Genomic DNA, 11,979 nt, shown 5'->3' with positions numbered 1-11,979 from the left:
TAAATCATCTACAAAAATCTTTATTATATAAATTATCCTTTTATTAAATACATTATGAACAACCTAAGAACTCAAAAAAGTATGTACAATTTTAACAACACTTTTACTCAGCTTACGTTTTGCATAAGCACTTTAAACAAATTAATGATTGTTTTCTCAGTTGTCCCTGCAAGCTGTTACATTTTTCACCATACTGAGCTTAATAATGGGGCCGAGTATTGTATTCTTGAAACATCGAAACTTGCTGCAGTCATACTCAGCACATAGGATTTCCATTCACCTCCGTGAGCATATAATAAAATTTTCATTTTTCTAGAAAAGTCATACACTTTTTGTACTCTTTTCTCATTTTTGACATAGACATTTCGCAGATGAGGGTGCGAGGATATAGGACAAATTAAAAATGCAATTACCACCAACATTTACTAAACAAACTCAAATTCTACGACCTACTGGTATGATTTCCACCACAATGTTGCTTTAATTTTTTAAACGAGTAGTAAAACATGATTTTAAAGAAAATTACAATGAATTCAGTAATAAATAATAATGCGGGATTATCTTTCGGGCTGTACCGTTTGACTCCCCTGCTCTAAAAGAAGAATTCTTGCCTATCTTTGGTGTAAATTGATTTGAAAATGTACTATAAAATAAATATATATATGAAATTAAATATAATAGTAATATTTTCCTTACTCTCACACAAATCCCATCTCTAATTATCATAAGACATTTGTAGGTACGAAAATAATATAGTCGAATACATAATGTATATATAAATCAAAAAAGTTATAAATAACATATCCATTTAAAAAATATATGCTATCAAATGTTGCAAAATAATATATATAGATAATATTATATTCCGTATATAACATCCTATCCAGACTTAAAATAGGCCCCTAAAACTTAAACAATCAACACTTTTATCCCTTAAACGAGTTCTCAATCTCAAGACAAATAATTTAGTAACCAAATAAGCTCTTTCTGATTCTAGCGAAACCTCTTAATTATACTAAGATTTGCTCAAAATGTTTGTGTAATGTTAAATGGCAGTTTTTTTATAATATAAAGACTTTAAATAATTCCTTTTTTTATGTAGAAGGAGGGATTTTAAGTCCAGAACAAGTTTAGACATCCATATCTTAACAAACCCGAGATCTATGTCTATGAAAGTGTATCATTAGATTCAACTGACAAAACTACATGAGTAATTACACAAAACCTTTGAGATGTCGTCCGAATACGAACGGTGTGCGGTCATTATTACCTGCCTCCGTGCCGGGCGTACGCCCAATTTTATTTAGTTTGCGAAACTGCCCAGATCTACTGTTTACCATGTTTCCAAGACTTTCAAGGAGTCTGATGGGTCAAGAAGAGCTGCAATGAAGACTCATGATCGTTCTGAGAGCAAAGAATGTACTCCAGACTTCCTCAATGGAAATGTGGCATCCAAGCTCACCGGATCTGAACCCCTTGGATTTCCATGTGTGGGATTCTTGGAGAGAGAGAGTCCAATAAACTTGGACATAACATTGTTGACTCGTGCAGACTTCCATTTTTGAAACAGTGGCCAACATAGACAAGAAGTTCCTCATCAAGGCCTCTCCCAGTTTCAGATCCTTGTTGAAGAGCAGAAGATTAGTGCACTTCTGAGTTAATTTTGGAAATAAATTGTACTATACATTAATTGAAATTTTCCGGATTTAACATCCTCACCTTGTATATCCTAAATAATATCAACTAAGGCTCAGACATCATAAAATAGCAATAGGTAGGGTTGTGGGAATCGTGTTTTGCACAAACGCACCCAAAAATACAACTTCAACTATCTGGTTCCTCTGTTTTCTTTCAGACATAAACAAACCTTTATTCATAAATCAATCTTGATGGCCGATGGATAATTTCGAACATACTTGTAAGATATCTCAATTATGATTTCTTCAACATTACAACTTATCTGAAAAGTTTCTACATATAGAAGCTTTCCTTCCCCAAAATATAGCTTTACTTGGTACTATTTAATCAAAATAATATTATCAAGAAAATGTCTTCATGTTAGTTATAATTTATTGTATGATACAAATAGTATTAAATACTAATTGTCATAATATAAAACTTTGGTTACGAATATCAATATACAAGGTGGATTTAATCATTGTTAGACCTGAGATACAAGTATATAGCTTCTATTTGAAAGAACATTCAAGAATGACGTCTAACAAATTGACTGGAGTCCAGAAGTATAGAGAAGCACAATTAAGATTATTTGATGATGCAAATAAAATATGTGAAGTATATATTAATGGAGAATAGTAGAAACGGCAAAGAATAATCAAAATAGTATAAATGATTTAGTATCAAAGAGTGAATCCGCAAATACAGTCATGTGGATTCAATATATATCGAAGAAGTCAAAGCTGTAGGAGATGTGGAACAAGAGCTAAGAAAGATTGTGTAGACAGTGTGGTTTCCAATTTCCTCATAAGAATGGGAAAGTTTGCTTTGCAAAAAGTGTCGAATGCACAAGATGTGGTAAGAGAGGCCACTATGCAAGAGTATGCAGGTGTCTAAAAGAAAACTCTATTTTGATCATCAACTCTATTCAAAAATTTGAACTGAATAAATTACCCATCGATGCATTGAATGTCCATGGAAATTACTTCAAAAATATAATAGCTACATATGACAGTGGTGCAATTGTATCTGTCACTGGATCAAGAGTTCAAAGTAAATATCGATGGCAACCCAATTAAAAGAGTATCGTTTAGAAAATATCTTCAACTTAAATTATTTATTTATTTACACATGAAGGAAGAGAGATTGTTGTATATTATTAATATATAACTTCCCTATAGATAACTTTATAAATGTACATTATATTCTGTAAATTTATGCAAGTCAAAATATATTGTTAGTTAGAGAACATCAAACCCATACTTACAGGAAGTGTACTTATAACTAAGAAGTTATAAGTTATAACTTCTTAGTGACCACCAAAGGATGAAGAGATAACTTTGGCACGAAATCTAAAGAATAGAAATGAGACAATAAAGTAACAAATTATTTAAAAAATATTCTTAATATTTACGCGTTGACAATTAAATGATAACAAAACATTCATTCCATTTGGTGATCAATAATTCCCTCAATTTCATAGTACTTAGTTTGGACCTCCTTTTCATATTGATGATATCCATCATACTAAAGACTCTCTCAACATCACAATTGTCCATTAGAGTATTTTTGTATACAAAGTTTTCACTTGTTGAGAGTTGCTTTAGTTTTGTGTTGCCAAGATTCTTTTGAAGATATTTTGAATGGCTCTTCCTTCAAATCTTGAGTCAGATTTTCTACTATGGTTAGCCTGGTAAGAAGAGACAATCTTTCCTCAAGCGCAGTTATTGCCAAAGGTATTTCACGAAAATTTTCCTGTATAAATATGACTTCTTCTCTTAAGGAATCATTATCAATTACTTCTTATGCTCTTCTGGTTGCTGCCAAATCTTCATCAAGGCTGTTTAAATATTCTCTGAAGACGTCAAAGTAACGGTAGTAATACTCCACTGCTTTTAACCAAGTTCCTTATCTTGTTATAATTGGTGATGGAGTGAGGGGAATTTCGTACAAAGAAGTAAATACTCTCTTTCTTCTTCTAGAATTCAAAAACATCTTCTTCACATTGGAAATAAGTTCGTTCGTTAGAAGAAACTTTTTTTGAACCATATCTGCAACTCTATATAATAATAATGAGCAATACCTGCAATGTGAATCACTTCCGGAAATTTTTTTTTCTCGAAGATCTTCTCCTGCTTTGAGACAATACGAGGCAGCATCAGTTCTCCCAATAACTTATAAACTGAGCTTATGACGATGTGTTTTATATTGTTTGCAATCTCAATATCAATCAACCCAATAAGGTAAGGTCCCCCACAGAAATGTCCGTCCAAAGGGGCAATCAAAATTGCCATCATTGACCTCCCTTGATGATCTCTTGTCTCATCTATTGCAATGAAAATATCTTTTTCTTCCACCTCTTCTTTCATTCTATTCAAAACTCCTTGACATACTTCCCCAACCAAGTTGTGAACGACCCATCGACCTGGAGAAGTTTTTCCAGTATATTTTTCAATAAACTTGGATAAATTGGGATGATCCAGAACATTTAAAGGGATGTTGCACGACACAAATAACTTTGCTACGCCCAAATTGAATGATGAACCGTTTAATTCTCCTTCAGTCTTGTGCTTATTGAATACTTTTAAGTTGTTGATGTGATTGGAGGTTTTAGAGTGGCGGATTACTTACCATAAAGAACGAGAAACTGCAAAAACGGCAAGATATGCTTTTATTTTGCAAATCATAATTCCTCACATCAGTACCTCCGTTATTAGAAACCCATTAAAAAAGACACATTTTCTTTGGCATGATGGTGATGTACGTGAGAGAGGAGAGAGTGGAAGTTGCTTTGCTGATGATTAACACAATACTGAGGAGATTTTATTTAGAAGATGCAAAGTTACCAACGTGTTTTATTCCTTCTTTTTTTATATATATAATCTCTTTCAACCCATCAAATTTGTTCTTTTGTAACGATTCCAACAACTCAAGCAATAGGGTAAGAGCAAATAATTAAAGAAAAACATCAATATCCTCTACATGGTGCAGATGTCATAATAAACAAAAATGTAAAAAAAAAAAAATACTGGTACCTTGCGTATATTATTCATATACGCAAGGCGGTGTCATTTTTTCGAAAAAGTATGTATATCACTTATTAACTTAATAACGTTCATGTTCCATTGGCTTTGCTCGATAACATTTTTAAATATAAATTTTTATAGCAAAGTTTCAGTTCTGGTTCTTTAAAATAACATCAACCTCTTGCTTCCTTCAATCAAAAAGGATGTTCTATTAAAAGAATTAGGGCATTTCAATATGTGAACACGAAATACAATTTGATTATTATGTGAGTTGATACAATTTGACTGAATTGAGTGAAGAAAAGTGGAGTTCTTTTATAAAAATCTTGCTAATTGTTGTATAAAAGTATTTAAAAAGTAACATTGTTTTAACTTAAGGGTTATATAGCGAGTACAAAATTATATAAAGATGTTTGAAAATGTATCATATTCATATACATATTTTTGATCTAAGAATGAACAATTATTGAAATTTTGCAGGCATTTTGCATGTAGCATTTGTATCTAAGGTAGTTTTATACATACTAATGCACTCCCTAGCTCATCAGTCATAATTTTGTTCTCTCAAGTTATTATTATTATTCTTTTATTCTTGAGGAGAGAATATCTATCAACTATGTACTGATTAACTACTTGTGAGTGTGATCATTAAAAACGGTGAGTAACGCCAGGAACGGTCGCAGAAAATTTACCCCTTCACCAAAACTTAATAAACCAATCAACTCAAAAACTCAATTTCCTCTTTGGGAAAAAAGGAGAACAGAAAAAAAAGTATTTTACATACTTTTGAATACAAATGTATTAAAGTTTTCCATAAAGGTTGGAAAAAAGTCTAGTAGGTTGCTTCTGAACAAACTTCACAGCTTCTTCCTTTTATATCTTAATATTTTTATTAAAGTTCATAAGGTAAAGTGCTATCAGCCTGGAGTCCTTCATGGTTAATCTCAGCACAGTCTTTATTTCTCTTAAGAGCAGGATAGCTTCTTTCATCATCACAGGTTGTAACTGGTAGGATGCAGGCAATTCTCAGTCCTATTAATTGAATTTTCCTACCTTATTTTCCACATCTGAAGCTCTACTACCCAATTTCTTTGTAGATACCCAAATTTTGGATGAGATCTAGAGGATAATTGTAGTTCCTTCTGATGATAAGGTCGAGCAATTGTTCAAAAAGACTCAATATGACTTCATTTGATGGATTGGAGAACCTGTTAATCATTTCTGAAATTATACTTTCCAAAAATGTAATAAAATGGTCCTTTTGACATATTCTTTTGGATTTGAAGCAGGAGCGTTGGTCCTATATTTTTGTAATGTACATCGTACATATTCTTCCCCTCCAACTCTCTCACTAAACTTATGAATGTCCGAATAAAGTGAATCAAATCTTTCATCCATCCCAGTTATCATCTTTCTCAGGTCATCCAACAAATTATTTATTTTTGACAACCCAAAGAAAATATCCAGATCTCTCTATACAGTTTAATTATGATACCTTTCAACAGCTTTAAAATGTTTCTTAAAGATAAAAGGGATGGGCAGTTTTCAGTGCTTCTGATGGAAGTTTATATTCCCTGGGTACGGGAGAGAGTTTCTTTATCCTAGTTGTAAGACTCCTCCACTAAAGATTTGAACTTTTCATCGTCCGAGTATATATGGACCATGTCCATAGTTTCATAAGACTCTCTGACAAATCAAGAAAATTTTCGATCCATCAAATTTCCGGCAGAGTCCAATCAATTTCTTCACACTATTCTTATTTTTCAGACAGCAGGACAATTACTTTTTCTAAATATCTCTGCCACTTAGGATAATAATTTAAAAAAAAGCTGTTTCATTTATAATTGTAATTCTAAATTTGCTGCATCTTACTGGCATTTGCAATCACCAAATTCAATTTGTTGGAATTACATGGCGAGTACAGTGTTCCTGGAACGTCTCTCTTGATCTTTCCTTACAGAAAGTGTCACCCAAAAAAATCAGAGGTAATTACAGGGTCCTGAGGCCTATTTTGAGACTAAAGAGAAATTCTATTATAAAAATGTACTTGGAAAATTCTTTGACCGCTATAATCGTTGTATTGCCCTCCAAGATTACTAAATTGAATAAATAAATCAAATTTTGCCATATAATTGTGTTTTATGATGAAAAATATTTTGTGATTTGTAATCCACGGTACCTCCATGTTGAAGCTTTTTTGCTCACAACTCCACAATCTTTTTTTCATTTAGAAAGGGTAATTAATTGTTCATGGAAAATTTTGCGTAGTCGATAAATATTACCTTAGTACTAGTAAGTATATAATAAGCACAAATAAAGTATTTTTTTGTGTTTTTTATGTCTTTTTCATATATCTTGAATAAATAATTTGATTGTTTTTGTAATTTGATTGAATTTGGTATTGCAAACCAATTTGGTATTTTTTATTTTGCATTTTATTTATCTTAACAAGAAAATAACCATCAAACGTACAAAAAAAGATTCCTCGAGGACACATTTTGATTTGAAAATCTGTAAAATGTTGAAAAAAATGAAACTTTAAAATTATCGATTGAAGTCAAGTAACAGGATTTTTATTTTATTTAGTATTATAGATTAAACATATATTTTTCAAACATATTTTAATAACTTTTGCCTATCTTACCTCATAGTATGAGTACTTTAGTTCAAAATATGCTACCAATAAATAAATAGTCTTTTAGCACCACGTATTACGTGCATTTCTTTTGATATTTTTCTTCATTTTTACTAAACAAATCTCGTTTCTTGATACCAATTGTCTGATATATTATTTTCAAATATACTTTCATGGTTCATTTATGCCAAATAAATTCTCAAAGGAAAAAATGCCAAATCAACGGCTCGTTATATATTTTCATTTTTATCCGAACTTGGAATTGATCAAACATTTTGCTATATTGAAGGAGACTCGGTTTTTGTAAACACAGGGGCTCATGTTGGTATCATTATAACTAATAGAGAAACTTATGGACCAGAGACTTATTCGTAGTGTGTGAACGTCATACCAAAAAATTGCCACTATGGTACATAATAGCTGAACTCGATTGTCCCAAAAATGGAGCTAACTTATTTTCAGGTGTACAAGATTATATTAATAATTTATATCAACTTTCTTTATAGTTTATTTATTAAAAATAGAGAAAATTGGGAAAAGGGTTTGTTGTAATGTTAACGACTTAGAATTTAATTAATTATAAATTAAGAAAAATAAGCGTAATTTTTCCTCCGTAGGAAATGTCTGAAAGTGTCATTGATGATTTGTCTAAGGATAAATTTGATGGTTTTTTGCATTACGAAAATTGTAATCATAGGATTTTCAGTGATCTTCTTTCCATGAAAATCAGCATTGTTTCACATTTAAATGGATCATAACGGAAAGTTATTTAGCATTAAAAGGAGTAAAAAGCTTCAACTTAAGTTTTCGGACAAGAGAGGCTATATCGGAGCAAATTAAAGTCGCATTTGATTGTCACTATTTATATAAGAGAAAAACAATTAGAAGCAACTATTCATTCATAGTTTATTTTTGAAAGTTATTATTTTTCGAAAGTTTAATAAACAGTTTTCTTAGTCCAAAATGATAAATAGGTATGGTGTTTCATTTGACATAAATTAACAATGAAGGTATATTTGATAATAATATATGAGACAATTGGTATAAAAAAACGAGATTTGAGTAGTAAAAATGAAGAGAAACATCCAAATAAATGCGCATAATACACGGTATTAAAGGAAAATATTTATTTATAGGCAGCATGTTTGGTACAAAAATATTTATATAATGAGGCAAGTTAGAGAAAATTTGTTAAAATATTGTTTGAAAAATATATAATATTTAATAAAATAAACAGATTTGATGATTTTTTATTGTTTAGAGTAATATAATGCTTAATAAAAAATAGATCTAATTGATATGATTCAAATTGATAATTTGAAACAAACAAATATCAAAATTTGATTTTTTTTTTAACATTTTACACATTTTTACATCAAAACGCGTCATTGAAGATTTTTTTTTTCTGACGTTTGATGGTTATTTTCTTGTTTAGAGTAATATAATTCCCAAATGTTGTCATTTCGGAACAGTTTTACATGGAAAATACGAAACCAGGAATCGCTTCCATGCAAAATTAAACAAATTTGAAAGCATTTTATTAGCGTTGTTTATGTAACTTTGAGTAAATATTTGCATTTTTATTTTGGCAACAATAGAAATATTCCTTTGTTAGCTTACTGTTTTCGAAATCTATATGGATGTAAGACTTAATGCTGTAATTTCAATTCACTATCTCTCTCGTGTACCATTTTTTAAAACATTACCTTATGAAACTGATTAAAAGCCATAAAAATTCAGACTAGCACGTGAAAAAAATACATAGACATATAATAATGATATTTTTTAAGCTTTAAATGTTATTTTGTTATTCATGACGGGGTTTTAATTATTCAAGGATCATAATATCTCAAGGTAAGTAGGAAAAAAGAGCAAATGCAAATATTATGAGGTTTTCCATTAGCAACAATAGAGCGCACAACTGAACATCATTAATAATTAATTATTTTCTAAATATCTATTTTATGCAAGATTATAATTTTTTTAAGGGATTAAGGCATTGGTTTTTTGAATTTATTCGAAAAAAAGTTCAAAAAATAAATTTTAAATAATAAATTTTGTCGAAACAAATTTCATAAATCCACAGTTTTCACAAAAATTAATTTATTTGGAAAACAATTAAAATAATTCACGAAAAATGTTTTGTTATTTTTTACAATAACAAGTGAATTCTAGGGATGTAAAAAATATGTGAAACTTGCGAAGAAAACACGAAAGATATTAAGTTGCTCCGAAATTATTGAGACATGTTCGTCAGAAGGGAAAGGAGAAGAGTTAGCTAGAAAACTCTAGCAAAATTATTTTTCTCATAAATTGTATGGTAGCAAAAACATTCCATAGTTATTCAGAAACTGAATAGCTAATGTCTACATACCCTATTTGCAGCTGTTTCTGCATTCTGCGCTGAACATAGAGACTAATAATTTTCGCTTGTACTTTTTGATACACTACAAACTGGGCAAAACAGTGTCTGAGATCCACACCGTCCCCACTATCGTTTATCCTGATGACTGACCTAGTTGTGCAACAATATTTCGGTGGGCTGATGATATCTGAGATGACACTTTTAAGCTCGAAAAACAACATCGCCCAAGTAAAGGACCTGGTAAAGAACAAACTTAGATTAAGCGTTCGAGAAGTCTCAACATAGCTTTCCCTCCAACCCACAGCTGTTTTTAGAATCCTTCAAAAACCCATATTTGAAGCATCACAGAAAGCAAAAGGTAAAGCTACATCAAACAAAGTTAATTATCGCCTTCAAATCTAGTTTTTTTAAAGCTTTTCAAAAACCTACATACATGTATTAGTAATTAATTTCATCTAGGCAGCACTAATTTGTTATTGAAAAATAATCTAGAAAATTTCAATTAAAGAAATAGGTCAGGTAGATCCAAATTCCTGCAATGGTGGATCAAACGGATGTATTACACTTTTTCGTACATAAATAAAAAATTGATACCCTTTCAAATCAATTTTTGTACATCTTCATTTCAAGATACTAAAGTAAATTACGTTTAAGCTTACTGTTTTGTGTATGAATTAGGGCTGGGACGGTACACTAAACCCACTGTTTGGTACGAACCGTGGTACTCTCTTCATGATACGGTATAATATTAATTTATAATAGTTTAAATATAATTAAAGTGGTTTTTATCAAGTATTTTCTGTAATTTATTCTTGAATAAGTTATTTTCTGTATAAATAACTTATTTTAAATATACTTAACTTCTCTAAAAAACAAAGGTTGATATAAAATATAGACAGGTATAATAATTCTATTATTTATTATTATTATTTTTTTTTTCAAAAAGTTGAGCTTGTCTGCATTTTCTTGTAATAATAAACAAAACTGATTGGCAGTCACAATATCACCAGCTGTCGAAAAAGTATTTCGCTTGATACAGATGTACCAGTAGTTGCGAGGTATCGTGAAGCCAACTTAAAAACATTGGGAAATTTATTTACATGATTCCTTCACTGGGTTTTTGTCAACCTGGATGCATATATATATCATTTTGTAGGTAATTTTTTTTTTTTTTTGTATAAATATCAAAATGATTTCTTTTATAAAAGAAAGCTTATGGATTCAAATCTTACCCCACTAATTAAACAAACATTGTATAATATCAAAATATGGTATTTGATTATATACACACGTACCGTCGTACTGCAACAAGGGTAAACACGTACCTAACCAAATCACGGTACAAACCCGTAGCGTACCAACCCTAGTAGAAATCCATTGGACATTTTTTATATTATAAAAAAGGAATTATTGTTTTTTTTTATAATGTGAAAATATATAATATATAAATAATATAATATTTTTTATACTAATGATAAAAATACGATTTTAAGGAAGGGATTATGAACAATCCTTGGGCCAGTGTGTATCATAGCATATTAAAATAGGTCCTTGGTGCTTGTAAGCGCAATGTTGGTAGAGTTGAAAGTACCTTTTGACCCAGCACTTCCCCTCTACAACTTGATTGCCGGGGTGTATTTTATATATTACAAGGGCTCCTTGATGCTCAGGGAAGCAGAAGTGGAAGAGTTTAGCCTATACAGTAACTAATATACACAAACCGTAGTTTAGGATGTATTATAGCATATTAGAAGGGGCCCTTGTTGCTTAGAAAGTGTCGGCAGTAGATTTGAACTACATTCGAACTACATACTCCTGTGCTGTGTTTAATGTATAATGATCATTAATGAATATAATTAGTATAAAAATATTTTTATATAAATGAGCACTCATTAATTTACCTGTATTATATTGCTGTATTATATCAGCAATACCTATTTATCATACTATTATTTTAAATGGAATTAAAATATGCAATTGTCAATAAATTTACTATCATTTTTTGGTCAACTGTCCCAAATTTTCCTTCGGCAAAAAAAGTTCTCGGCCAATTGTCCTAGAACCAATTTTTATACATTAACTATAAGTATAGCTCAAAGAAATAGGACAATGGAAGATTCTTACTCATAAGATAAGACTCTTCTTATAATAGCAACTTTTAGAGTAATATTAAGAACACTGTTTTATAATCGGGTATATCGTATCAAATGTACGTATTATCTCAGGTTATTCATGATTCTTTATAATCAAGAGGAAGTACAATATAATTAACTATG

General features: G+C 30.4%; 1 long non-coding RNA gene across 2 annotated transcripts; it reads right to left on the bottom strand.

Moving 5' to 3' along the window:
- On the bottom strand, positions 1–4,951 carry LOC139907030 (uncharacterized). Of its 2 annotated transcripts, XR_011783337.1 has the most exons (5): positions 4,383–4,951; positions 3,092–4,324; positions 2,945–3,029; positions 1,720–1,960; positions 1–1,652 (listed from the first exon to the last, which is right to left on the bottom strand). It is a non-coding gene; the product is annotated as an uncharacterized lncRNA (long non-coding RNA). The 2 variants fall into 2 exon arrangements; XR_011783336.1 differs by having other exon boundaries at positions 3,092–4,951.
- Between the last annotated feature and the right edge of the window lie 7,028 nt (positions 4,952–11,979).

The sequence above is a fragment of the Lepeophtheirus salmonis genome, chromosome 13 (genome assembly GCF_016086655.4).
Source record: "Lepeophtheirus salmonis chromosome 13, UVic_Lsal_1.4, whole genome shotgun sequence".
Lineage (NCBI taxonomy): Eukaryota > Metazoa > Arthropoda > Copepoda > Siphonostomatoida > Caligidae > Lepeophtheirus > Lepeophtheirus salmonis.
Note: the sequence above shows the minus strand (reverse complement) of the source record. Positions and strands in the feature narration are given on the sequence as shown.